Source organism: Stomoxys calcitrans, chromosome 1 (genome assembly GCF_963082655.1).
Source record: "Stomoxys calcitrans chromosome 1, idStoCalc2.1, whole genome shotgun sequence".
Lineage (NCBI taxonomy): Eukaryota > Metazoa > Arthropoda > Insecta > Diptera > Muscidae > Stomoxys > Stomoxys calcitrans.
Genome location: NC_081552.1, coordinates 71,277,720 through 71,304,678, shown reverse-complemented (window position 1 = coordinate 71,304,678; position 26,959 = coordinate 71,277,720). Strand labels below are relative to the sequence as shown.

The following is a 26,959-nucleotide window of genomic DNA, read 5'->3' as shown; positions in this document are numbered from 1 at the left end:
ATGTGGCTTTTATAGGCCAAAGACCTTAAATCGGCCGATCGGTCTATATGGGGGCTATATCAAGATATAGTCCGATAATGCTCATCTTCGAACTTAACCTGCTTATGGAAAAAAAGACTCTGTGCAAAATTTCAGCTCAATATCTCTATTTTTGAAGACTGTAGCGTGATTTCAACAGACAGACGGACGGGCATGTCTAGATCGTCTTAGATTTTTACGCTGATCAAGAATATATATACTTTATAGGGTCGGAAATGGATATTTCGATGTGTGGCAAACGGAATGACAAAATGAATATACCCCCATCCTTCGGTGGTGGGTATAAAAATTGAGATATTGAGCACAGATACGTCTTTTTGCTGCACGCCAAACCGGACCATATTTGGATATAGCTGCGCTATCGACCGATCTATCGATTAAGTGTCTGAAACCCATAAGAGCTGCATTTATTATCCGATTTCGCTGAAATTTGAACCAGTGAGTTGTTTTAAGCCTCCCGACATCTGATTTATATCGGGCTATATTTAGACATAGCTGCGATATAGACGGATATGCCGGTTAAGGGTCGCTGAAATTGAAATCTGTGAGTTGTATTAAGCCTCCCGACATCCGACTCAAATATGGTTGAGATCGAAATTTATTTAGATATTTATTTAGATGAAACATAGGGCTGCATACCTAGGAACAATTATATCCCACTCCAGTGAATGGGCTGTCATCTGTATACTCCGATGTCCTTGCAGAATTGCCCGAGGCATTCTCAATTCTTTCTCGACTGCCCTTGGATTGGATGCGCAAGGAAGCTCATCATGACTAGATAGAATGAATCTTGTGAGGATGAACTTCTGGTGGACTCGGAAGACGAGGCTAATGCAACAGTAGTGGAGACTATGGTCCGGTTTCTGCAGATAAATTGCCACCATTGTAAGGCCGCTTCGGCGGCACAAAAGGTTCTTCTGATGGCAGAAGGATTTGACGTGGTTCTTATCCAGGAACCATGGGTGTGTGGAGGAAAAGTTTGACGGTACGGAGAATGGGAGATAGAGCCTGTATTCTTGCAATGAGTAGTCTAAATGATTTTCTTCTTCCGTCGCTAAGCATTGAAGATTCACTAGCAGCCAGCCTTAAAATTAACAAGTCTCATTACCATCTGGTTTCTCTATATATGGCACACGATTCAGATGTGCCGCATTCAAGTCTTAAGTTGATTGTTGAAGCCACTTCTGCAGTGAAGAAGAGCCTCATTGTAGGAAGATATGCTAATGCACATCACCAGATATGGGAAAGTTCGGATGTCAACGAAAGGGGTGAGCTGCTTATCGAATATATTATAAGTTGCAATCTGGCGATTTGTAGTAAAGGGGATAAACCGACCTTTATTACCAGGAACAGGCAGGGGTTACTAGATATTACCTTTGTATCGAAAGATATTAGCGCAAGAATAGGCGACTGAGAAGTGTTGGATGACCACAGCTTCTCTGATCATCATTATTAGTTTCAGACTTGGAGATAATACTGCTGAAGTGGTCTCTTGGCTAAACAGAAGAGAGGCTGATTGGGATAAATTTCGTCACACATTCTGCACGTCTATTCCTTCTAGACCAGAAAAGTGAGTGGAAACTGCGGAGGACATAGACATAATGGTCAAGCGGATCACGAAGGCCCTGAATGACTCGCTCGTGTCAGCATGTCCTGGTGCCAAGCCAAGGGGAAAACAGCCAACGCCTTGGTGGACCTCTGAACTGGTTGGTAGAAAGAAGGTTTGCAGAAAACTCTTCAACAGGGCGAAAGGCACAAGGGCGCCACATGATCGGGACGTCTATAAAGCTGTACTAAGAAATTACCAGAGCGAGCTGAAATAGCTCAAAACAAATCCTGGGTGGAGTTCTGCAGCTCTGTGGAGGATACATCTGAGGCCTCTAGGCTAAGGAGGATTCTGTCCTCGAGACCTATTACGCTGGGATATATTCAGAAGTGAGCGAATGCATGGACGATGTCTACACTCAATCAAATTTGTTACTCCAAACAGCAAAAACGTTTGCTAAAACCACAGTTTTTGTTTGCTGAAAATGAGAAAGCAGACATTACTGCAGTTTCAGCAAACATAGGGCTGATGTATTTGCAAATATTTCTTACTGCTATTTCAACTAACATTGTATGCAACTTTTTATGGTTGCCTGTTTCTTGTTTTAATTGCTTTAGACATTTTTTAGAAATTTTGTTGGAATAGATGATTTAAATTTGAGGAATATTACTGTAAAGAAGCTACCTGATCCATCCATTGGTATACATTTTGAAATTTGGCTGAGCTAGCTCACATATTTTGCTATTCATCTACTAATGTGCACATGACTGCCATGGCCTTTTGTATCTAAATTTAAATAAAAAAGGTTATGGAAAGAATACATTTAGTGGTGATTATAAAAACACAAATTTACATTTGTATTTTATGTTTTCTTCTCACATCCCCTTCCTAATTAAGCAGCAGTCATTTTAAGCAAACAACAGAATTTGGAGCAGTAAACCTGCTACTCTGGAATTGCAGTACTACTGTTGTAATAGCAGAACTACTGCTACAATAGCAGCAAAATGAACTACTAATATTTAGCAGACATTGTTTGCTATTTTCAGCAAACTTTTTTCTATGAGTGTAGTGAGGAAACACTAGAACTACTAGTCTTTGGGGAAATTATATTTGAGTCCAAAATCCTTTGGGGGATAAAAAGTTGTGACACTATTAAATCTCTAGGCCCTGATGATAAATCAACGGTTCAATTACAAGCTATGTCCGATAGACTGCCTTCTTGACTTAGGGATATATACTCTGCTTGTCTCGACGTGTCGTATATGCCTGTGGGATGGAAGCACATAAAGTCAGGGATTCGGAGCGGAGCAGGCATAATTTGCCGGAGCAAACATTTTATATTATTAAATTGGAACAAACATTTTATATTGAAACGAACTTAACGGTAGGGCCTTATCTTGTATATCATCCACCATTGATCAAATTTGTCTAGTTCTTTGCACGGTTTCCCTTTATAGGCAGAAACTTAAAAGGAGCGAGCAACAAACTCCACGGATTTTTATACCTGCTACCATACGATTAGGGGGTATATCCATTTAATCATTCCGTTTGCAACACATTGAAATATCCATTTCTGATCCTACAAAGTATATATGCATATTCTGGATCATTGTGAAATTCTAAGACGATTGAACCATCTCCGTGTGTCTGTCCGCCCGTTTGTTGTAATCACGTCACGGCATTCACTAATTGAGACAAAGATTGTTCTGAAAGCTGCCATATAGCCTGATATGCCGATTTAGGGTCTTTACCTCATAAAAAGCCGTATTTCCCTATATCGCTGAAATTTAGAACAGTAAATTTTCCATTTGGTCGAACCGAATTTATTCCAGATCAGCCCATATTTTGCTATAAATTTGGAACATGGAGTTGCACTAGGCCATCCGGACCAACCGCGTATGGTCCATGTCAAACCATATTTGCATATAGCTGTCAAATGGACCGATCTGTGATCATAAGCCATAAAGTCTACATTTATAATCTGATTTACCTGAAATTTGAAACTGTTACTTGTATAAGGCTTCTCTGCACCTAAACCGAATGTGACTAAAATCGGTCAATACGTGGATATTTATATAGATATGGTAGGTTTATAATAAAATAGGATAGTGGTGGGTTTCCACAGTTCAGCACGGCTGAACATAAAGCGTTATTTATTTGTTATTTTACCCTCCTCCATAGGATGGGGATGTACTAATTTCGTCATTCTGTTTGTAACTTCTCGAAATATTCGTCTAAGACCCCATATATATATATATATATTCTTGATCGTTATGACATTTTAAGTCCATCTAGTCATGTCATGTCTGTCGGTCGATAGCACGCTAACTTTCGAATGTGCTTGAAATTTTGCACAAATACTTCTTATTAGTGCAGGTCGGTTGGGATTGTAAATGGGCCAAATCGGTCCATGTTTTGATATAGCTGTCATATAAACCGATCTTGGATCTTGACTTCTTGAGCCACAAGAGGGCACAATTCCTATCCGATTTGGCTGAGGATAAGAATTTGGCATGAGGAGTTTTATTATGATTTCTTACAACTGTGTTGAGCATGGTTGAAATCGGTCCATAACCTAATATATTTAGCTGTCACATAAACCTACCTGTGGTCTTGACTTCTTGAGCCTCTAGAGGGCGCAATTCCTATCCGATTTGACTGAAATTTTGCGCGACGTGTTGAGTTATAACTTCCAACAACTGTGCTCAATATGGTTTAAATTGGTTCATAACCTGATATAGCTGCCATATAAACCGATCTTTAATCGTGACTTCGTGAGTCACTAGAGGGCGCAATTCTTATCCAATTTGGCTGAAATTTCGCATGGCCTGTTTTGTTATGACTTCTAATAACTGTGCCCAATATGATTCAATTCGATCCATAACCTGATATAGCTGCCATATAAACCGATTTGGGATCTTGATTTTTTGAGCCTCCAGAGGGCGTAATTATAATCTGATTTGGCTAAAATTTTTACAACAACTCTCCCATGACCTTCAACATACGTGTCAAATATGGTCCGAATCGGTCTATAGCTTGATACAGCTCCCATATAAACCGATCTCTCTATTTTACTTCTTGAGCCCGTAAAGAGCGCAATTCTTACTCGTATTGTCTGCAATTTTACACATTGACTTCTACTATGGTCTCCAATATTCAATTCAATTATGGTCCGAATTGGACCATAACTTGATATAGCTCCAATTTTATGGCAATTCTTTTCTTTTATCTTTGCTTGCCTAAAAAGAGATATCGGGAAAAGAACTCGATAAATGTGATCTATGGTGGAGGGGATATAAGATTCGGCCCGGCCGAACTTAGCACGTTTTTACTTGTTTATTATAAATTTGGTTAGGAATTGCCTCCGCCAGAGAAGGGACGTCGTAAGATCCGTTTATATGGGAGCTATAAAGATTGATTCAGACCATACTTTGTATGGATGTTGGAGGTTATAGGAGAAATATTTCACCTGAATCATAAAAACTTGGCCTTCTAAAGGCTTACGAAGCAAAGTTGCGAGGTAGGAATATGGGGGATTTTTATCAGGTTGAGACTATACTTGGTCTATAGGACCACTAGGGGTTCATTGAGTACAATCGGGAGATCGATTTATATGCTACCTATATACGGTTATGGACCAATTGAGACTATACTTGACAATAATGTTGGGGGTCACAAAAGAAACCGGTTTGCGAAATTTCAGCCAAATCGGATGACAATTGCGTAGATGCTCAAGAAATCAATTCAGTAGATCGGTTTATATGGGCGTTTTATAAATATATTGACCGATATAGGCGGCGATCAAGAATATCGGAGTTGAGAATAGTTTGATGTATATATGAAGGAAATTAAGAAAATAGGCGATTTAAATGTACAGGAGCGGCAGTGGACCGTGGAGCGGAGCGGAGCAAAAAAAAATAATTGACGGTAAGGGAAACAGGTACCCGCTCCGGATCCCTGCACAAAAGCTATTTGCATTCCAAAAGTAGGAAAACCTTTCAACACGAAGGTAAAAGATTTTCGTCCTACTAGTCTGTGACCCTTTATGCTGAATATTCTAGAGAGGTTGATAGGAACATATCTTAGGGCAAAGATACCTTGAAATCGCCTGTCGCGGCAACAAAAAAAAAAAAAAAACATAATTGCCGAATTGCCGGAGCGGTGCGGGTAAAAGGTAAAAAAGAAAAGAGGTAGGCTCCTGATTTCTGCACAAAGCCCATTTTCATACCAAAAGCAGGAAAACCTTACCACACGAAGGCGAAAGATGTTCGTCCTATTAGTCTGTGATCCTTTATGCTGAAGATTCTATAGAGTTTCATAAGAACATATCTTAGCGCAAAGATACCTTGAGATCGCCTAGGTAGTAAGGGCAAGTCCACTAAAACAACACTTCACGACCTAGTCGCCTGCATAGAGATATACTTCAGGAACTTCTAGGTACGAGAGCGAAGTTGGCTCCCCAAAGTGGTCTAGGCGTAAATACGTCTAAGACGGATGTAGTTCTTTTCAACAGGAGACACAAATTACCCATAGTGGTAGCTGTTTCCTTAGGACGTGAGAATGTGTCATTTTTTGAAAGCCCAAAATACCTTGTTGTTTACTGGATAGGAAAGTGAACTCCAAATACAACAATTTGGTAAGGGCAAGCAAGGCAAGTCTTGCCCTTTGCATCTGGAAGAGAGCTATTGGCAAAAGTTGGAAGCTTAAACCGCGTGTCATGCACTGGGTATATACTGCAGTTGTCCGACCTATATTGCTAAATGGTTTTGTGGTCTTGTGGACGTCCTTTCAAAAGCCGACGGACGTCCTTTCAAAAGTTTCTGGCCTATGCAACACCAAGTATTGCCAGGTGCAATCTGATATTTACATTGAAAAGTTTGACATATTCTAGCATAATCGTACTCAGAAGGTTTCGACTTACGACCAACATTTGTGTTGTTTATAGTGACTTGAAAAAAAAAGTTAATTTGACAAAAAAAAAATGGAACTAGGATAGGTTAGTTTGAAAAGAGGATGCCGGTATTTATCCGCCCCATGCCACTATGGACATACACCTAAGCCCGTAATCGGCTTGTTGTGCGCTCTAAATACTGAAAAGTAACCTCGAAAAAGAAAATCAAAGTTAGGAATTCCGTGCTACTTACAAAATCCTTAAAATGAATCTAACTCGTGAACATTTTTGTGCGACAATTTTCACAACTTTTGGCGCAGATTATCGCGAAAAGAGTGTATTGATGAACTTAAATGGCGATATAGCACCATCCTATTGCAAATTGCTAATTTTGCCCATGAACATTCCACTAAGGAACAGGGGCAAACTTTTCACCTATCAATGAGTGCAGTCCGATTTAAGTTTAAGCGCAATGATAAGGAGCCTCCTTTTTATAGCCGAGTCCGAATGGCGTGCCGCGGTGCGACACCTCTTTGGAGAGAAGTTTTACATGGCATATTACCTAACAAATGTTGCCAGCATTAGGAGGGGAAAGCCACCGCTGAAAAATTTTTCTGATGGTTTCGCCAGGATTCGAACCCAGGCGTTCAGCGTCATAGGCGGACATGCTAACCTCTGCGCTACGGTGGCATTATCCTATAGCACTGTGAAAAACAGGTTTTATGAATTCAGCCGTGGCCGATGCTCACTCAAATTCAATTTGTGTGAAAGTTGTCTAAAAACGGCCGTTGCGTGCCGTGCGTGAACTAATAATGCAAGCTTGTCATGTGACACACCATGGGATAGAGGCATCCTTGTGAATTTCTTTTACCAGCATACATTCGATATTTCATGAACACCTTGCCGTGAAAAGGGTTTTTTTCTCGTTGGATAACGCACAATTTATCAATCGCCCAAATAAAAAAGGCTTGTGTCGATTAGTGCAAAGATATGCTGAACAAATACGATCGTGGTGCTCCACTGTCACAGGTGGCGAATCCTGGCTCTATACGTAAAAGGCCGAAACGAAAAAATAATCAACCGTGTGGGTCTTCGAGGTCGAGCCAAACCAACGAAAGTAGTTCGTGGAAGAAGCACTTCGCAAAACTTCTTCCGCAGACTGGTCATGTGGAGCCTGTTTCGCTTGAGCAATGTAGGACGGCCAATTCTGGGTGGTACTTTACCTTGTGAAAATTCGAAGAAATTCGAAAAACGATCAAGAGAAAATGAAACATTGTTCACCATGACAATGCGAGCTCTCTTACATCGGCTCAAATCTGCGTCTTTTTGCCGAACTGATCCGCCTTACATCCCTGACTTGGCACCCAATGACTTCCTTCTATTTCCGCACATTGAGAAATAAATGTTTGGTCAATGATTTTGGTCGCCAGAAAATGCTGTTGATGTGTTCAATAACCATGTTTTGGAGGTGTCTCAATCGGAGTGGAAAAAGGGCTTCAACAACTGGCATGCAAAAGTGTATAAATCATGCTTGGGGTACTTAGAGAACCAATAAAACCAACAAGAAAACCATTTTCCATGATGAAAATTCGATTTTCATTATAAGGTCGTAAATTTACATAGCAACTCTCGTATTCCTGAGAGAAACGATTGGAACTACAAATTCCCTTGCAGTGGAAGTTATATAGACGAGCTTGCGAGACTAGGAACTTCCTTACACATTCCATATATGTAAGCAAAATCTTCAGGACAAGGCTCGAAGGGCAACGAACGTGAGATGGTCACAAAATGCGGACTGTGAACATATCAAAATTATGTGGCTCAATCTACAGCTTGAAGAGGTCTATCGCCTTGCTGTCGCTTGCTAAAACAGACGTCTCAGTCATTGTGTACGTCATCACAGATCTCTGCCTGATCGGAAAACATTCTGACAGACTGAATTGTTGCAAGTAACCACTTCTGCATAAGCTGTGAGGACGTCGAGAAAGAAGAGACTATAGAATATATAGAACAGAAGTAGTTCCATTTTAGGTTCTGCAGAGTTCAGCGGTTGGAACTATAAGGCATCTTCCTTCTTCTGGACGAAAACGTCTGAGTCTGACGGCAGACTGCTACTGCCAAATCACGTTAACGGTCGAACGCTTAAAGCTATCCGCTCGTTATTTTTGTTAATTGATGTAGTTCGTTGGGGATTGAATATGGGCTATATCAGTTTAGTTCCTTCGATTTGGCTTCTTGAGCCTTTCGAAGCTGCAATTATTACAGGATTGGACTGACAAATTGCTTCAATTGAAATTTTGCACATAGTGATCCACAATGACTTCGAATCATGCTTTATTTGGACCAAATTGGTGTATAATAGGGTGATGACTTTTTACAATCTCACATCCCCGGCCGATACGGGATAATTATGAGCACTATACAGGCTGGAACTTTGAGCTCCAACTTGAGTTGTGCATCGTATCACGGGAAGCTTAGCTGAGAGCTACAGGTCGCGTGGTGGAAAGCTTCGTTTTTATACGGAGTAGGTGCAAATGCAGCCGCGGGCAGTCAGTGATTTTCGAGAGGGGAGCCTCAGTGAGGCACTGGCTCTTAATTAAATACTGAGTGCCAATAACACTCGAGATGACAAGGCGAGTTATTGGCGCCTTCATATAACCCATGGCCAACATCAGCGTCTGGGGCGGCTGGAGGCAAGCATCGGATCTTAAAGCAAGCGACTCGCCACAACGAGGGCCAGGGCGGCGCTGGGCCAGTAACCCGTCCCCGGAAAACTATGAGAACTACTATGAGAAAAAACGAATAGTAAAAACGAACCCACCTAACGTTAAAAAACCCATGCAAACGAAAAAAGGACCAATATTTACGAATCTGCACCTGGAATGCCCGCACTCTCTATAGAGAAGGTGCAGTATACACACTGGCGGTTGTATTAGAGAAGTACAAGGCAGATATTACCGTCTATTACCGTAGGAAGTGCGATGGACTGGGAATGGCGTCACTACAAAACCAAACGGTGACGAACTATACTATAGCTGCCATAACACGAGGCATGAATTTGACTATGGATTTGTGGTTAGTCGAAGACTGAAACAACTTGTCTCAAGGATTACTCCGGTGGATGAGAGGCTAGCCACAATCAGCATAAAAATAAAATTCTTCTTCTTCTTTCTGGGGGTCCACCCCTTTCCCAAAACACCCCCCAAACAGGACTTATTTACTGGCCATGGGAATATGGGTATTTGAATGTAGAATACGAATCTGATATCCAAATTGGGACCAAGTGTTAGGGGGCCGTCTCTCACCAAAAACATCCCTCAAAGGGGACAAATTTAAGACCATAGCAATATGGGGCTCAAATGAAAGGTCTTCGGGAGTAAAGCACGAATTTGATATCAATATTTGGGAAAAGTGTCTATGGGGCCACCCCACCGCCACAACACCTCCCAAATAATAAATATTTGATGAATATTGCAATATGAGGCTCAAATAAAAGGGTTTTTAAAGTAAAACACGAATCCGATATATATTTTCAAGGCCAACTCACTGAGTGGTCGCCCATCCCACAAAACACCCCCCAAGCCGGTCATGTTAGCCGACTATAGAAATATGGGGCTCAAATTAAAGGTATATGGGAGTAGACCACGTATCTGATATCAACATTAGGGGCCAACTGTACTCCCAAATAGGATGTATTTGCTCACCAAGACAATTTGGGTCTTAAAGAGAGTGGGACTAAATATTCAAAGTTTTTACGGCCAATACCCCAAACCGGACATATTTGCTGACTTTTGCAATAAAGAGTTTAAATGAGATTAGAAAACGAATTTAATATCCAATTTTAAGGGCAATGGCAATATGGGGTTTAAATAGAGAATAGAGCACGTTGCTGATATTTTTTCCGGGCTTAGTGTTTGGGGGACCACCCCAATCCCCAAAACACCTCTAAATCGGGCATTTTTAGCGACCATGTCAATGTGGAGCTTTAATGAAAGGAATTGGGGGGTAGAGCAAGAATTGATACCCATTTTCGGGACCAATTTTGTGGGGGTCTACCCTTTCCCAAAATACAGCACAAACAGCAATGTTTTACTGACCATCGCAATATGGGTCTCAAATAAAGGTATTTTGGAGTAGAATACGAATTTGATATCCATATGTAGGGCCATGTATTTAGGGCATCACCCCTTTCCCAAAACACTCCCAAAGCAAAACAAGTAAGAGCGTGCTAAGTTCGGCCGGGCCGAATCTTATATACCCTCCACCATTGATCGCATTTGTCGAGTTCTATGCGCGGTATCTCTTTTAAGACAAACATAGAATATTGAATAAGAACTGTTATCCTATTGGAGCTATATCAAGTTATAGTCCAATTCGGACCACAAATGAATGCTGATTGACATTGTAGAAGTCATTGTGTAATATTTCAGTTCATTCGGAAAAGAATTGCGCCTTGTAGGGGCTCAAGAAGCAAAATCGGGAGATAGGTTTATATAAGAGCTGTATCAAGCTATTGATCGATTCAGACCATACTAGACACGTATATTGAAGGTCATGAGAGAAGCCCTTGTACAAAATTTCAGCCAAATCGGATGAGAATTGCGCCCTCAATTGGCTCAAGAAGTCAAGATCCCAGATCGGTTTATATGACAGCTATACCAGACTATAAACCGATTTGAATCATACTTAGCACAGTTGTTGAAAGTAATACCAAAAAACTAGGTGCAAAATTTCAATAAAATCGGGTAAGAATTGCGAATTGACTTCTTTTTTACTCTAAAGGCTCAAGAAGTCAAGACCCAAGATCGGTTTATATGACAACTATACCAGATTATGAACCGATTTGAACCATACTTGGCAAAATTGTTGGATATCATAACAAAATACGTCGTGCAAAATTGCATTCCAATCGGATAAGATTTGCGCCTTCTAGAGGTTCAAGAAGTCAAGACCCAAGATCGATTTATAAAGCAGCTGTATCAAAACATGGACCGATTTTAACCATACTTGGCACAATTGTTGGATATCAAACCGAAACACGTCGTGCAAAATTTCATTCAAATCGGATTAGAATTGCGCACTCTAGAGGCTCAAGAAGTCAAGACCCAAGATCGGTTTATATGGCAGCTATATCAGGTTATGAATCGATTTAAACCATACTTGGCACAATTGTTGGATATCATAACAAAATATGTCGTGCACAATTTCATTCCAATCGGATAAGATTTGCGCCTTCTAGAGGTTCAAGAAGTCAAGACCCAAGATCGGTTTATATGGCAGCTATATCAGGTTATGGACCGATTTGAACCATACTTGGCAAAATTGTTGGATATCATAACAAAATACGTCGTGCAAAATTGCATTCCAATCGGATAAGATTTGCGCCTTCTAGAGGTTCAAGAAGTCTAGACCCAAGATCGATTTATAAAGCAGCTATATCAAACATGGACCGATTTTAACCATACTTGGCACAATTGTTGGATATCAAACCGAAACACGTCGTGCAAAATTTCATTCAAATCGGATTAGAATTGCGCACTCTAGAGGCTCAAGAAGTCAAGACCCAAGATCGGTTTATATGGCAGCTATATCAGGTTATGAATCGATTTAAACCATACTTGGCACAATTGTTGGATATCATAACAAAATATGTCGTGCAAAATTTCATTCCAATCGGATAAGATTTGCGCCTTCTAGAGGTTCAAGAAGTCAAGACCCAAGATCGGTTTATATGGCAGCTATATCAGGTTATGGACCGATTTGAACCATACTTAGCACAATTGTTGGATATCATAAGAAAACACGTCGTGCAAAATTTCATTCCAATCGGATAAGAATTGCGCACTCTAGAGGCTCAAGAAGTCAAGACCCAAGATCGGTTTATATGGCAGCTATATCAAAACATGGACCGATATGGCCCATTTACAATACCAACCGACCTACACTAATAAGAAGTATTTGTGCAAAATTTCAAGCGGCTAGCTCTACTCCTTCGGAAGTTAGCGTGCTTTCGACAGACAGACAGACGGACGGACGGACGGACAGACGGACGGACATGGCTAGATCGACATAAAATGTCGCGACGATCAAGAATATATATACTTTATGGGGTCTCAGACGAATATTTCGAGTAGTTACAAACAGAATGACGAAATTAGTATACCCCCCATCCTATGGTGGAGGGTATAAAAAAATAAAGAAAAGAAATTTTGTGCATGACTTTTTTTTTACCACACATCGAAATATTCATTTTCGAACCTATAAAATTTATATATTCTTGATCGTCGTAAAAATTTAAGACGATCTGGCCATGTCCGTTTGTTGAAATCACGCTACGGTCTTTAAAAATAGAAATATTGAGCTGAAACTTTGCAAAGATTCTTTTATAGGCCATAGGCAGCTTAAGTTCAAAGATGAGCTATGTCGGGCTATGTCTTGATATAGTCCCCATATAGACCGATCTGTCGATTTGAGGTCTTAAACCAATAAAAGCCACATTCATGGTCCGTTTTTCTGAAATTTGAGACATTGAGTTGTGTTATGCCCCTCGACATCCTTCTTCAGATTGATCCAAATTTGGATATAGCTGTCATATAGACCGATATCTCGATTTAAGGTCTTGGGCCCTAAAAGGGCGCCTTTATTGTCCGATTTCGCTGAATTTCCAATTTGGCTCATTTCGGTCCAGATTTGGATGTAGCTGTCATATAGCACAATCTCGCGATTTAAGGTCTTCGGCCCACTAAATGCGCATTTTTTGTCCGATTTCGTTGAAATTTAGGACACTGAGTTGTGTTTGGCCCCTCAATGTTCTTCTTGAAGATGGCCCAAATCGGTTCAGTTTTGGATATAGCTGCAAAAAGAGCAATATTGATCCAAAAACGAACAGTAACTTGTATTTATCCAAATTGGACCATATTTGGTTATAGCTGCTATGGGTGGATAAATAATGCATTTTTCACCGGATTATGACGAAAGGTGGTTTGATATATAAACGAGGTGGTGGGTATCCAAAGTTCGGCCCGTTTGAATTTACTGCCTTTTTACTTGCTTTAATATTTAAATTGAATAAACGTTCTTTTAGTCATTAGTTAATCATAAGTTCATTCATTTGTGCAGCAAGAAATAATTTTGAAGAAAAAAACTCAAAAAGTCATCGCCCTAGTGCAGTGATGGACGCACTATCACCATTGGAAAGACCAAACTGTGTTTGTGTGAATATCGTCAAACATCAACTTAATGAAATAGCTTTGAAATGGAGCCAGCCGAACGCGGTAACACGAAGTTGTGCGTCTGTTTGTTTTGCCCGCGGGCATAGGAATTCATGAGCGAATGAGTATGTTCACGATTTGCCATCTTGAGCCCCTGGAATTCGCATAGTGTCGGATTTGGCTTAAAATTTGCACGTCAATGTTTTACTATGACTTCTATCATCCATGATATGTATTGTCTAAATCGGCCCGATCAGTGTTCTACGGCCCCAAAAAGTTTCAGTTTTTGCCTGATTTGGCAGAAAATTGGTGCGCAAAGCCTAGTACTGACTTCATTCGCAGTCAAAATGCCTATTAAATTATTGCGAAATCCGAGCGAATCTATTCTTCGCCAGAACACAAACAAAAGTCAAACAACAACACACTACAAAGAAAACAGCAATGAAGCAGAGTTGATTGTTGCCCATTTCGTGAGTATTTAATTACATTGGAAATTAATTGAAACGAAGTTTGTATTGGCGCAGCGACATGCAGCTGGTATTTTGCTCAAATAACTCAATACCATTTCTGCAGATTGTGTTCGTATTTTCTTTGTCACCATTTTTTTTATAATGAGTTTTGACAGTTGTTCGGGTGAAAAGTCGAAGTCAGTACTAGGCTTAAATGTACCCTTCAACTAAGTTCATATATGATGTAAATTTTTACCAGAATCCATGGTGTTGCCTTCCCAAGATTCGTCCGGTCCAAATTTTGCATGTTTTTATACCCTCCACCATAGGTTGTTGTAACATCGAAATATTGATCTGAGAGCCAACAAAGTATTTATATGTATTCTTGATCGTCTTGACATTCTTAGTCGATTTAGCCATGTCCGTCCGTCCGTCTGTCTGTCTATATGTCGAAAGCAGGTCAGTTGGGATTGTAAATTCAGGTCAGTTGGGATTGTAAATGGGCCAAATCGGTTCAGGTTTTTGTATAGCTGCCATATAAACGATATCGGATCTGGACATCTTGAGCCTCTAGAGGGCGCAATTCTTATCCGACTTGGCTGAAATTTTATACCAAGTGTTCTATTTTGACTTGCAAAAGCTCTGCTAAGTATGGTCGGTTTATAACCCGATATAGATCCCATATAAACCGATCTCGGTTCCTGACTTCTTAAGGCGCTAGAGGGCGCAATTATTATCAAGTTTTCTTAAATTTTGCACGAAGTGTTTTGGTTTGACCATCAACAACTGTGCCAAGTACGACTCAAATCGGTTCATAATCTGATATGGCTCCAATATAAATCGATTTCAGATTTTGACTTCTTGAGCCGATAGAGGGCGCAATTATTATCCGATTTGGCTGAAATTTAGCATGAAGTGTTTTGGTTTGACCATCAACAACTGTGCCAAGTACAGTCTAAACCGGTCCTCAACCTGATATAAGACCCATATGAACCGATCTCAGATCTTGATTTCTTGGGCCGCTAGAGAGCACAATTATTATGCGATTTGGCTGAAATGTTGCATGAAATGGTTTGGTGGACCATCAACAACTGCACCAAGTATCTTCCGATTATACATTTTGAGCCTTTATAGGGAGCAATTCTTATTCGATTTGGCGGAAATGTACGACTTCTTGTATGACCTTTAATATACGTATTAAGGCCATAGCCTGACTCGCTTGATAAACTGATTTAGTTCACATATAAACAGATCTCCAATTTTATTTCTTGAGCCACTATTCGATTTGGCTGAAATTTCACACAATGAATTCCACTTTGGTTACCTACAGCCAAACCTAATAATGACCCAATCGGTTCATAACTTGGAATAGCTGTAATAGCATAGCAATTCTTATCCATTGTTTGTCTCTAAAGAGATATCGGCCAAAGAACTTGCCAATGTGATCCATAGTGGAGGGTATATAAGATTCGGCCCGACAGAACTTAGCACGTTTTTTGTTGTTACTCGTTAATCTTCCACAACAAGTCAGAACATCAAACATGCCCCCAAAATAAACACATGAGTAGAAATTGCAATTTGAAACATTGCGTGATTTCCATTATGACACGCACTGCATTGAATATAGACTCCAGTCCTCGTTCATTCACCATCGCTGGGTTGTAACTGAAAAGGATTCAACGGGAATTCATTAAAGGTGTGAATAAAACAAGAATGAATGGCTGAGATCCCATTCAGGCCTTGGGCCTGTCTTTGTCTTCAGGCCCAGATAAACAAAATGAATGACAGACTGATTTGTGTGGCTTTTATAAAAAAACATGGTCTAAATCATTTCACTTGTGTTACTACTCTGTTGCCAACACTTGAAAAACCTGGATAGAGAAAAGTAGACGTCAATCATATTTAAATTTTTTAGTGACGTATGTGAACATATGTTTTAGGAAATATGAAGTTTAAGGCGATTAGGAGATGGCAAGAGTTTAATAAAATAAACCAAATCATTGTTCTATAATATTTTTATTGTCTTTGAAAGACTTAAAAACAAAAAAAAAAAAATAATAATAATAATAAAACCTCCGCACTTTAATTCTGTTGTTTCAGTGGGATAGTTATGTGACTTATTTTTTAGTACAATATTGGTTTTATTCAGAGAGCATTTCAAAATAGTGTGGTTTAAAGGATTTTGTTTAAAATATTCAATTTAGCATTTCATTCAATATTTTCTTGTCGTTCACCCCATCTCGTTACATTGATTGCCCATAGTTGATGGAAATTATAAAGGAAATGACTCCCTTGTGACCCCATGCTTGTATTTTCCATAGCCTGACATTTCGTTCCATGCATTCTTAAACTGTGATACTTTGACATTTCCTTTAAATGGATTGATGTATCGATTACGGTTGTAAAACACATTTCCTTTTCCTTTCGACGGAAATACTTGTATATATATTGGTGCCTTAATATCTTTTCACCGTCGCACCACCTTCCCACCTCGCACCCTCAACCATTTGCAGTTGAAAGTGAGTGGGAAAATATTTTGCAATTTGTCCTTTCTCATATTTTCTTTGGCTGCCACATAACAAGACCCAGATATCATTCTTGCTCCCCGTGGACAAGACAAATGCGTCGCCTGTCTTCTTATAATTCCTTTAATTTCCCAACACAGAGTATTTATTTGAACTCTGGCCAAAAAGAGCACAAATTACAGCCCATTCGTTGCTGGGCAAAAGTTCATGGTTTTCCCCATACGTCGTCCCTCCCAAGAAGGAGGAAAGCGAAAGTTTTGCATTTGAATGAATAAAACTGTCAGCTATAGCAGACAGTAAAATATGGTCAAATTTCAAATGCAGGGCAAATAAAAATGAAAGGCTTGATGGGATTTACCCCCCCCCCAAAAAAAAAAAAAAACACAAAATTAGAAAACAAAAATTAACTAAATGCAAAAAACTGTTAAAAAAAACTCTTGCGATGACGTTGAAAACATTTAAACATCATGGAAAAACTAGAAAAATCCTTAAAAAATGGAATGGCAAAAGGAGACCACGTATTGTCTATGGAAAACTCCCATTTTGCCAATGACGATAATAATGACGCCACCACTTTGAATTGCTTGCAGAAAATTGATACTCGTTTTCTTTCCTGGGCAATTTTGTTTTTGGCAAAAGTGCAGTAGCAACACATTTTACGTCGCAGACATTTTGGCGTTGCGCTATAACTTTTGAAATTGTTCATTGGCGGTGGCTGCCGCCAATGGCAAAGGTTTGGATGTAATTTGATGCCTGTTTTTGTTCACGAACTTTAAGCTGAAAAGATATATACGAAAAGTGGAGGTAGCTATTTAGATATTTGTTTAGCTACTTGTACTACTTTTAAATGTCATTTAGCAAGGAAAATAGTTTTTGGAAGTTCTTAAGTCTGCGACAAGTTAAGGCAGTAGGAAATGCTTTGAAGTCGTTGAGCGATGCCAACGAAAATGAAATTTTCCCCAAGTAAACTTCTTTTCTGAAAAACGTTGGACTTTGTTTACGATAAAAGTACTTGTTTTTTGCGATAAATTCTTGCAAGAATTTGTCACAAATGGAAAGTTTTCTTTTTACCCTGACAATGCCCTTCATTCTTGATATATAGAACACGTTATTCGTAGGGATGGGTTTATACCGGGTAAATACCTAACGCTTGGATATTTATTGGGTAAATACCCAATAGGTACCTTTTTATACCCTACACCACTACTGTGGTACAGGGTATTATAACTTAGTGAATTAGTTTGTAATACCCAAAAGGAAGAGAGATAGACCCATTGATAAGTATACCGATCGACTCATAATCACTTTCTGATTCGATTTAGCTATGTCCGTCTGTCTGTCTGTCTGAACGTCTGTCCATGTTAATTTGTGTACAAAGTACAGGTCGCAGTTTTCATCCAATCGGCTTAAAATTTAGTATGTGCGTGTTTTTTGGCCTAGAGACGAAGCCTATTGAATTGGAAAAAATCGGTTCAGATTTAGTTATAGCTCTCATATATATGTTCGTCTGATTTTGAGAAATATTGCACACAAGTGATCATTTGTTATCCGATTCTGTCGAAATTTTGCAGGAAGGATTTTCTTATGACTCTCAATATTACTGGTGAATTTCATAGAAATCGTACCAGATTTACATATAGCTATCATGTATGTATATCGCCCGATTTTCACTTTAAGAGCCACTGCAAGCGCTTTTATTGACCAATCTTGCACAACGCTTTCCTCGACGACTTCCACATTATCTGAGAAGTTTGCTTATGAGATCAGAAGGTCCAGTTTATATACTAAGAATACGATATCATTCAAAATTGTTTAGAAAAAATTTTATATCCAAAATATCTGCAAAATTATCAATACCCAGCTTTTGGGTATTTACCCAATTTACCGGGTAAATACCTTTTGGGTATTTACCCATCGCCCATCTCTAGTGGTTCGGGATTTCAACTATTTTTTCTTAATTTATAAATTAACTCCACGTCAAACGTTTAAAATGGATTGTTCAAATTGAAAATCGTGCCAAGTACAATTTAATATTGTAAAAAAAATCAAACTCAAATTTTTATGAATTATAAGTAAATCTCAGTTGGTAATTCAAATTCGTTCAGAATATATTTGAATTTATTTAGATGTTATGATACAACTGCACAACCCATTATGGTTCTGTATTATGCTCTGCTGTATTCGTTATGCTATAAATAAACCAACAATTTTTGTTGCTGTTTTCGCACATTTAAATACGTACTTTGTGATGGATATTTCTTTAACGCGTAAATGTTACCAAACAATGTATGTGCCTTAGGAATTATGGTACCTGGCAGCCACTTGTATGTTGCTCTTATGATTATTGTCATTGGACATACCAAGCCACCTAATACATTGACTGTTGGCCAGTCAAAGCAAAAAAGGAAATAATGTTGTGTGTGAGAATGTGTCTATACCGGCGACGAGCTCACTATTGTAACGTACAAAGTAATGCTCAATAGAGTGGGTATTTTTACCAACCACCCACCCGGGTGGGTCAACTATATAATTTGGAGGGAACCTTCATATTTATTTCAAAATGTCATAGTTGTGGAAAGAAATACTGAAAAAGACAGTATAATACAACATCCCCTCCATTAGGTTTACTTAAGAAGTAAAATTACCCTAAGTCAACCAGCTTCTTCACTAAGAGAGTTTTTGCATGAGATTGGCAAAGGCACGTGTCTAGCTATATGGGAACACATTCTTCATATCTCAAGCACAAATTATCTGTATATATTATTGGATTTATTATTTTATGGATCGTAACTCAATTTATGTTCACTTTTTTGAATAAAATATTATTGTTTTTTAATGGTGGGACACACAATATTTTTTAGAAAATTTGAATCCCACCCGGGTGGGTTTTGAACTACGACGTATAAGAATCGAAAAAAGTTGAAAATAATTATTACGCGAAATCAAAAATCGTAAATCGGTCCAATCATAAAAAATCAAAAACCATAAATCGGTCCATAGCTTAATACAGCTCCCCTATAAAAAAAAATTGCTATTTTTCTTTACGAGCCCCTAGAGGACGCAATTCTTATTCGATTTGGCTGAAATTTTACACGATGACTTCTATTATGGTGTCCAACATTTATTCCATTATGGTCCGAATCGGACCATAACTTGATATAGCTCCAGTGCATAGCAATTATTTTCTTTTATCCTTTCCTTTCCTTTGTTTGCCTAAAGAGAGACACCAGGAGGAGAAATCGACAAATGCGATCCATGGTGGAGGGTATATAAGATTCGGCCCGGCCGATCTTAGCACGCTTTTATTTTTTCAAGTCAAAAAGCGCTTGATTTAAGTAATTTCCAGCTTGATTTAGGTACTCTCCAGCTTAATTTATGTCCTTTGCATGTCCAAATGTTTTAATGTACGTCGTGGTCCAAAACCCACCCGGGTGGGTCAACTATATAATTTGGAGGGAACCTTCATATTTATTTCAAAATTTCATAATTGTGGAAAGAAATACTGAAAAAGACAGCATAATACAACATCCCCTCCACTAGGTTTACTTAAGAAGTAAAATTACCCTAAGTCAACCAGCTTCTTCACTAAGAGAGTTTTTGCATGAGATTGGCAAAGGCACGTGTCTAGCTAAATGGGAACACATTCTTCATATCTCAAGCACAAATTATCTGTATATATTATTGGATTTATTATTTTATGAATCGTAACTCAATTTATGTTCACTTTTTTGAATAAAATATTATTGTTTTTTAATGGTGGGACACAAAATATTTTTTAGAAAATTTGAATCCCACCCGGGTGGGTTTTGAACTACGACGTATAAGAATCGAAAAAAGTTGAAAATAATTATTACGCGAAATCAAAGTTAGCGTTTGGATATTTTTTTCTTGTAGAGAAAACATATATAGCCACTGAATTCAAAGCGAATTTTTATTTGATAAAAATTCGCTGAGTTATTGATGTTTGAAAATCGAAGAAAATTGTTAAATACATTTTAGATTCTTGCAAGCTGTATCCATACAAACACAGTCTGCTGACTGTTAGCAGATAATTTTACTGCTATTACAGCAGTAGTTCTGCTATCATAGCTAAATCTTTGCAAACTCAGAACAGCAGAGTGACTGCTGAAAAGCCTGTTATTTGCTGAAAATTATGGTGTTTTTGCATGGAACTAAAAGAGAAAGAACATTTTTTATTTTTTTGATCTTCTCATGCAAAAATAATCAAAACACGTGATCGGTAGTATTAGGCAAACATAAATAATAGTCCACCATTACACAAAATGCGCGTGGTGTGTACAACAAAGCAATATTCATGTGATAGTTATAAACAAGTAAAAGCGTGCCAAGTTCGGCCCGGCCGAATCTTGGGAACCCACCAACATGGGCCCTGCTAAAAATTTATACAAAATAAATTTAAAGGGCATAATTTTATTTTTCATACCAAACTTCTGACAAGCCAACAAAAATTAAAACATCTAGGAACCGAACAAGGATGATCGACAGACCGGTTTACATGAAAGCTATATCAGGTTATAGACTGATTTGGACCGTACTTGCCACATTTGTTGGAAGTCGTAACAGAACACCGCGTGAAAAATTTCAGCTAAAATGAAAAAAAAACAAGTAAAAAGGCGTTAAGTTTGGCCGGGCCGAACTTTGGATACCCACCACCTCGGGTATATATGTAAACCACCTTTCGTCAAAATCTGGTGCAAAACTCATACCTTATGTCCCAGAGCAGAAATATGTGGAGGGGCTTAACTTAACTCTTTGTCCACAATTTCGCCTACATCGGACAATAAATTCGCTTTTAATGGCCCTAAAACCTAAAACCGAGAGATCGGTCTATATGGCAGCTATATCCAAATCTGGACCGATCTGGGCGATAATGCAGAAGTATGTCAAGGGGCTTAATTTAACTCACTGTCCCAAATTTCGGCGACATCGGACAATAAATGCGTGTTTTATGGGCCTAAGACCCCAAATCGGAAGATCGGTCTATATGGCAGCTATATCCAAATCTGAACCGATTTAAGCCATATTGACGGAGGATGTCGAAGGGCCTAAGACAACTCTTTGTCCCAAATTTCAGCAAAATTGGACAATAAATGTGGCTTTTATGGGTCTAAGACCCTAAATCGGAGGATCGGTCTATATGGCAGCTATATCGAAATCTGGACCAATCTGAGCCAAATTGACGGAGAATGTTAAAGGGTCTAACACAACTCCCTGTCCCTAATTTCAGCAAAATCGGATAATAAATGTGGATTTTATTGGCCTAAGACCCTAAATCGGCGGATCGGTCTATATGGGGGCTATATCAAGATATAGTCCGATATGGCCCATATTCGAATTTAACCTGCTTATGGACAAAAAAAGAATCTGTGTAAAGTTTCAGCTCAATATCTCTATTTTTGAAGACTGTAGCGTGATTTCAACAGACAGACGGACAGACGGACGGACATGTCTAGATCGTCTTAGATTTTTACGCTGATCAAGAATATATATACTTTATAGGGTCGGAAATGGATATTTCGATGTGTTGCAAACGGAATGACAAAATGAATATTCCCCCATCCGTCGGTGGTGGGTATAAAAATAGTGGCTTGAAAGGACTCAATAAGTCAAATCAGGAGATCGGTTTACATGGTAGCTATATCAGTTTATAGACCGATTTGGACCGTACTTGGCACAGTTTTGGAAGTTATAACAGATACCATAGTTCGACCGCTATTGTGATTTCGACAGACGGATGGACGGACATGGCTGGATCAAGAATATATATACTTTATGGGGTCTTAAACGAATATTTCGAGGTGTTACAAACGGAATGACTAGATTAGTATAACCCCATCCTATGGTGGTGGGTATAAAAAGGGTTTTCAAAAAACGAACCACAGCAGGGTATATAAAGCAAGGGATAAAAAGTTGCTGTTGCGTTGCACGCAAGTGCTATGTTTGTTTTTATTATCAAGGGACAGCAAGGAACAAATGATGCTGTGGGAGGTACCCCAAAGAGGAAAAAAATTTTTGACATACAAGTGCTGTTGTTGTACTTAGGATCAAAGGACAGCAATGAACAAACGATGTTCTGGTAGGTAGCCCAAAAATGTGAAATTAATGTTAGCACATGGAGATTTATAAATGTAAAGAGGTTTTATGAATAAGATATTTACCAGTTCGCAAGCGGATATATGTATGTGTCAGTAGCATTGCAGCATACTTCAATAAAACTATGAATATGGGTGAAGGAATTTTTAAGGAAGTTTCATGACTGAAACTCTGACCAGTAGGCCAATGGAAATGTGTGTCTCAGTGGATGTATGAACATGCAAATTTGCTCATGAACATTCCATTAAGGAACAGAGGCAATTTACATTCCATATTCTTTTTTCGTATGAAATTACCGCAAGTAGCATCGACAGTCATGTGTACATTTGTTTTCAGTAATATTCCACGAAATAAAATCTTCTCTTCCACCATAATTTCTCATGGTCATTAGGTGGACTAACACATGACTGGTCATAAGATACAAACAAAAATAATGTCATTAAATAAAAAGCTAAATTTTTTTTTCATTTAAGCAAATATTTTTATACCCTCCACCATAGGATGGGGGTATACTAATTTCGTCATTCTGTTTGTAACTCTTCGAAATATTCGTCGAAGAACCCATAAAGTATATATATTCTTGATCGTCATGACATTATATGTCGATCTAGTCATGTCCGCCCGTCTCTCTGTCGAAAGCACGCTAACTTTCGAAGGAGTAAAGCTAGCCGCTTGAAATTTTGCACAAATATTGGGTTGCCTAAAAAGTAATTGCGGATTTTTTAAAAGAAAGTAAATGCATTTTTAATAAAACTTAGAATGAACTTTAATCAAATATATAATTGCCATTTTATTCGATGACCTTTTGCCATCTTCCTGGCAAATTTAGTATTCCACGCTCATAGAACTTCTGGCCTTTATCTGCAAAAAACTGAACCAAGTGCGATTTTATAGCCTCATCATTGCCGAAAGTTTTACCATTTAAGGAGTTCTGCAAAGATCGAAATAAATGGTAGTCAGATGGTGCAAGGTCAGGGCTATATGGTGGATGCATCAAAAGTTCCCAGCCAAGCTCACTCAGTTTTTGGCGAGTGACCAAAGAGGTGTGCGGTCAAGCGTTGTCCTGGTGGAATATGACACCTTTACGATTGACCAATTCTGGTCGCTTCTCCTTGATGGCTGTATTCAATTTGTCCGAATTAATCGTTTGGTTCCTTGGAAGTAGCTCAAAATATACCACACCCTTCCAATCCCACCAAACAGACAGCATAACCTTCTTTTGGTGGATATCAGCCTTTGAAGTGGTTTGAGCTGGTTCACCATGCTTGGACCATGATCGTTTTCGACTAACGTTGTTGTAAACAATCCATTTTTCATCTCCAGTTATGATTCGTTTTAAAAACGGATCGAATTCATTGCGTTTAAGGTGCATATCACAAGCGTTGATTCGGTTTGTTGAATGAATTTCTTTCAATACATGTGGTACCCAAATATCAAGCTTTTTCACCAGTCCAAGACTTTTTATGTAATAATGAACGGTTGATTTTGGTATATTTAACTTCTCTCCTATCTCACGCTCAGTTACATGACGACCCAATTAATGCTCATAACTTCATTTGGCCGACCTGAACGTGGCTCATCTTAAAGTGAAAAATCTCCAGAACGGAATTGCGAAACCAATTTCGACACTGTCTTCCTTTTAAGGCTTTATCACCATACATATCTCGTAACTTTTTAGCAACCTGCTCCGCGTTTTTTCCTTTACGGAAATAATAAAGTAAAATATGACGAAAATGCTCCTTTGTGGGCTCCATATTAAAATTGACGCCAAACAAACAAATGTAAACAAAATTTCGCGCACTTTTTTTCTAAAGCAAGCTAAAAGTAACAGCTGATAACTGACAGAAGAAAGAATGCAATTACAGAGTCACAAGCCGTTGAAAAAATTTGTCAACGCCGACTATATGAAAAATCCGCAATTACTTTTTGGGCAACCATAGAATAGATTGTAAAGCACGCATTTTGACTTTAGAAAACATTTTAAAGATATTTTGGAATTTGAAAGAAGAACGTGGAAGGTCCTATCGGTCATATTGCAGCTATATCCAAATCTGGACCGCTCTGAGCCAAATTAAGGATGTCGAAAGCCTAACACAACTCACTGTCCCAAATTTCAGCAAAATCGAATAATAAATATGGTTTTTATGGGCCTCACAACCTAAATCGGCAGTTCAGTCTATATGGCAGCTATATCCAAATCTGGACCGGCCTGAGCCAAATTAAGGATGTCGAAGGGTCTAACACAACTCACTGTCCCAAATTTCAGCAAAATCGGATAATAAATGTGGCTTTTATGGGCCTCACAACCTAAATCGGCAGATCGGTCTATATGGCAGCTATATTCAAATCTGGATCTGGGCCAAATTGATGAAGGATGTCGAATCGGATAATAAATGTGACTTTTATGGGCCTAAGACCCTAAATCGGCGGATCGGTCTAAATAGGGGGGCTATATCAAGATATAGTCCGATTTAGCTCATCTTGGAACTTAACCTGCTTATGGACAAAAAAAGAATCTGTGCAAGGTTTTTAACAGAGAGGCATGGCTAGATCGTCTTAGATTTTTAAGCTGATCAACAATATACATACTTTATAGGGTTGGAAATGGATATTTCGATGTGTTGCAAACGGAGTGACACAATGAATATACCCCCATCCTTCGGTGGTGGGTATAAAAATTTAATGAAATTTTGAAAAAAAAAAAAAATAATTTGGAAGGGGGTCCGGCCCTGAATGAAGTTTTGTCGTTAGAGAATGATACGCTAAAATTTTGAAAAAAAAAAATAATTAAAATTTAGTTTTTAGTAAAAATTTCATTACAATTTTGTTCTTAGAAATTTTAATTTCTAAGGACAATTTTGTCGGTATTGAGTTTATAAATATAAAATTTGGTCATTAAGGAACCGTTAACGAAATTCTGTTTTAAGAATAAATTTAATTTACATTTTTTTCTTTAGACAAAATAAACTTAGCTACGTCCTTGCCTGCCATATAGACTGATAGTCCGATGTATGGACTGTTTTTGTCCGATTTCGTTGAAACTTGGCACAGTGAGTTGCTCTACCCGCGATCCTACCCGAATATGGTCCAAATCGGACTTTACGTATTTGGATAAAGATACCATAGGACCGCTCTACCGATGTAGGGTTTTAAGACCCTAAAAACCGCATTTATTTCCCGATATCGATGAAATTTAATCTGCGATTTGTAGTACGCCTCCCGTCATCCCAACATAATATAGTCCAGATCAGACCATATTTATATATCGCTGCCATATAGATCGATCTGCAAATTTAATCTTTTAATCTCATACAAATCGGATTTATTACCCTATTTCGCTGAAACTGGGAATTGTATAATAGTTCAGACCAGCCCATATTCGGATATAACTATGGATATGGTATTGAAGTTTTAATAAAATAGAATGATGAATATATCCTTGGTGTTGGGTGTCAAAAGTACGGCACGGCCGTACTTAATACGTTTTTGCTTGTTTTTATAAAATTCTTTAAAACTATTAGACTTAATGTAAAAAATATTTCTTCTCTTTTTCAGGCAACTTTTTTACAGTAATAAAGGAAAATAAGAATGTAAGTAATTTTTATACCCTCCACCATAAGATGGGGGTATACTAATTTCGTCATTCTGTTTGTAACTACTCGAAATATTCGTCTGAGACCCCATAAAGTATATATATTCTTGATCGTCGCGACATTTTATGTCGATCTAGCCATGTCCGTCCGTCTGTCCGTCCGTCCGTCCGTCCGTCCGTCCGTCTGTCTGTCGAAAGCACGCTAACTTCCGAAGGAGTAAAGCTAGCCGCTTGAAATTTTGCACAAATACTTCTTATTAGTGTAGGTCGGTTGGTATTGTAAATGGGCCATATCGGTCCATGTTTTGATATAGCTGCCATATAAACCGATCTAGGGTCTTGACTTCTTGAGCCTCTAGAGTGCGCAATTCTTATCCGATTGGAATGAAATTTTGCACGACGTGTTTTGTTATGATATCCAACAACTTTGCCAAGTATGGTTCAAATCGCTTCATAACCTGATATAGCTGCCATATAAACCGATCTTGGGTCTTGACTTCTTGAGCCTCTAGAGTGCGCAATTCTTATCCGATTTGAATGAAATTTTGCACGACGTGTTTTGTTATGATATCGAACAACTGTGCCAAGTATG

General features: G+C 38.6%; 1 protein-coding gene across 1 annotated transcript in view; it reads left to right on the top strand.

The window, feature by feature from the left end:
* Window positions 1-26,959, top strand: part of LOC106094218 (galactosylgalactosylxylosylprotein 3-beta-glucuronosyltransferase P) — a 335,595-nt gene that overhangs the window by 99,155 nt on the left and 209,481 nt on the right. The window contains exon 3 of the mRNA XM_059370543.1: window positions 26,331-26,365. The gene's annotated coding sequence lies outside the window, so the exon portion shown is untranslated. The remainder of the gene's footprint in view (window positions 1-26,330; window positions 26,366-26,959) is intronic.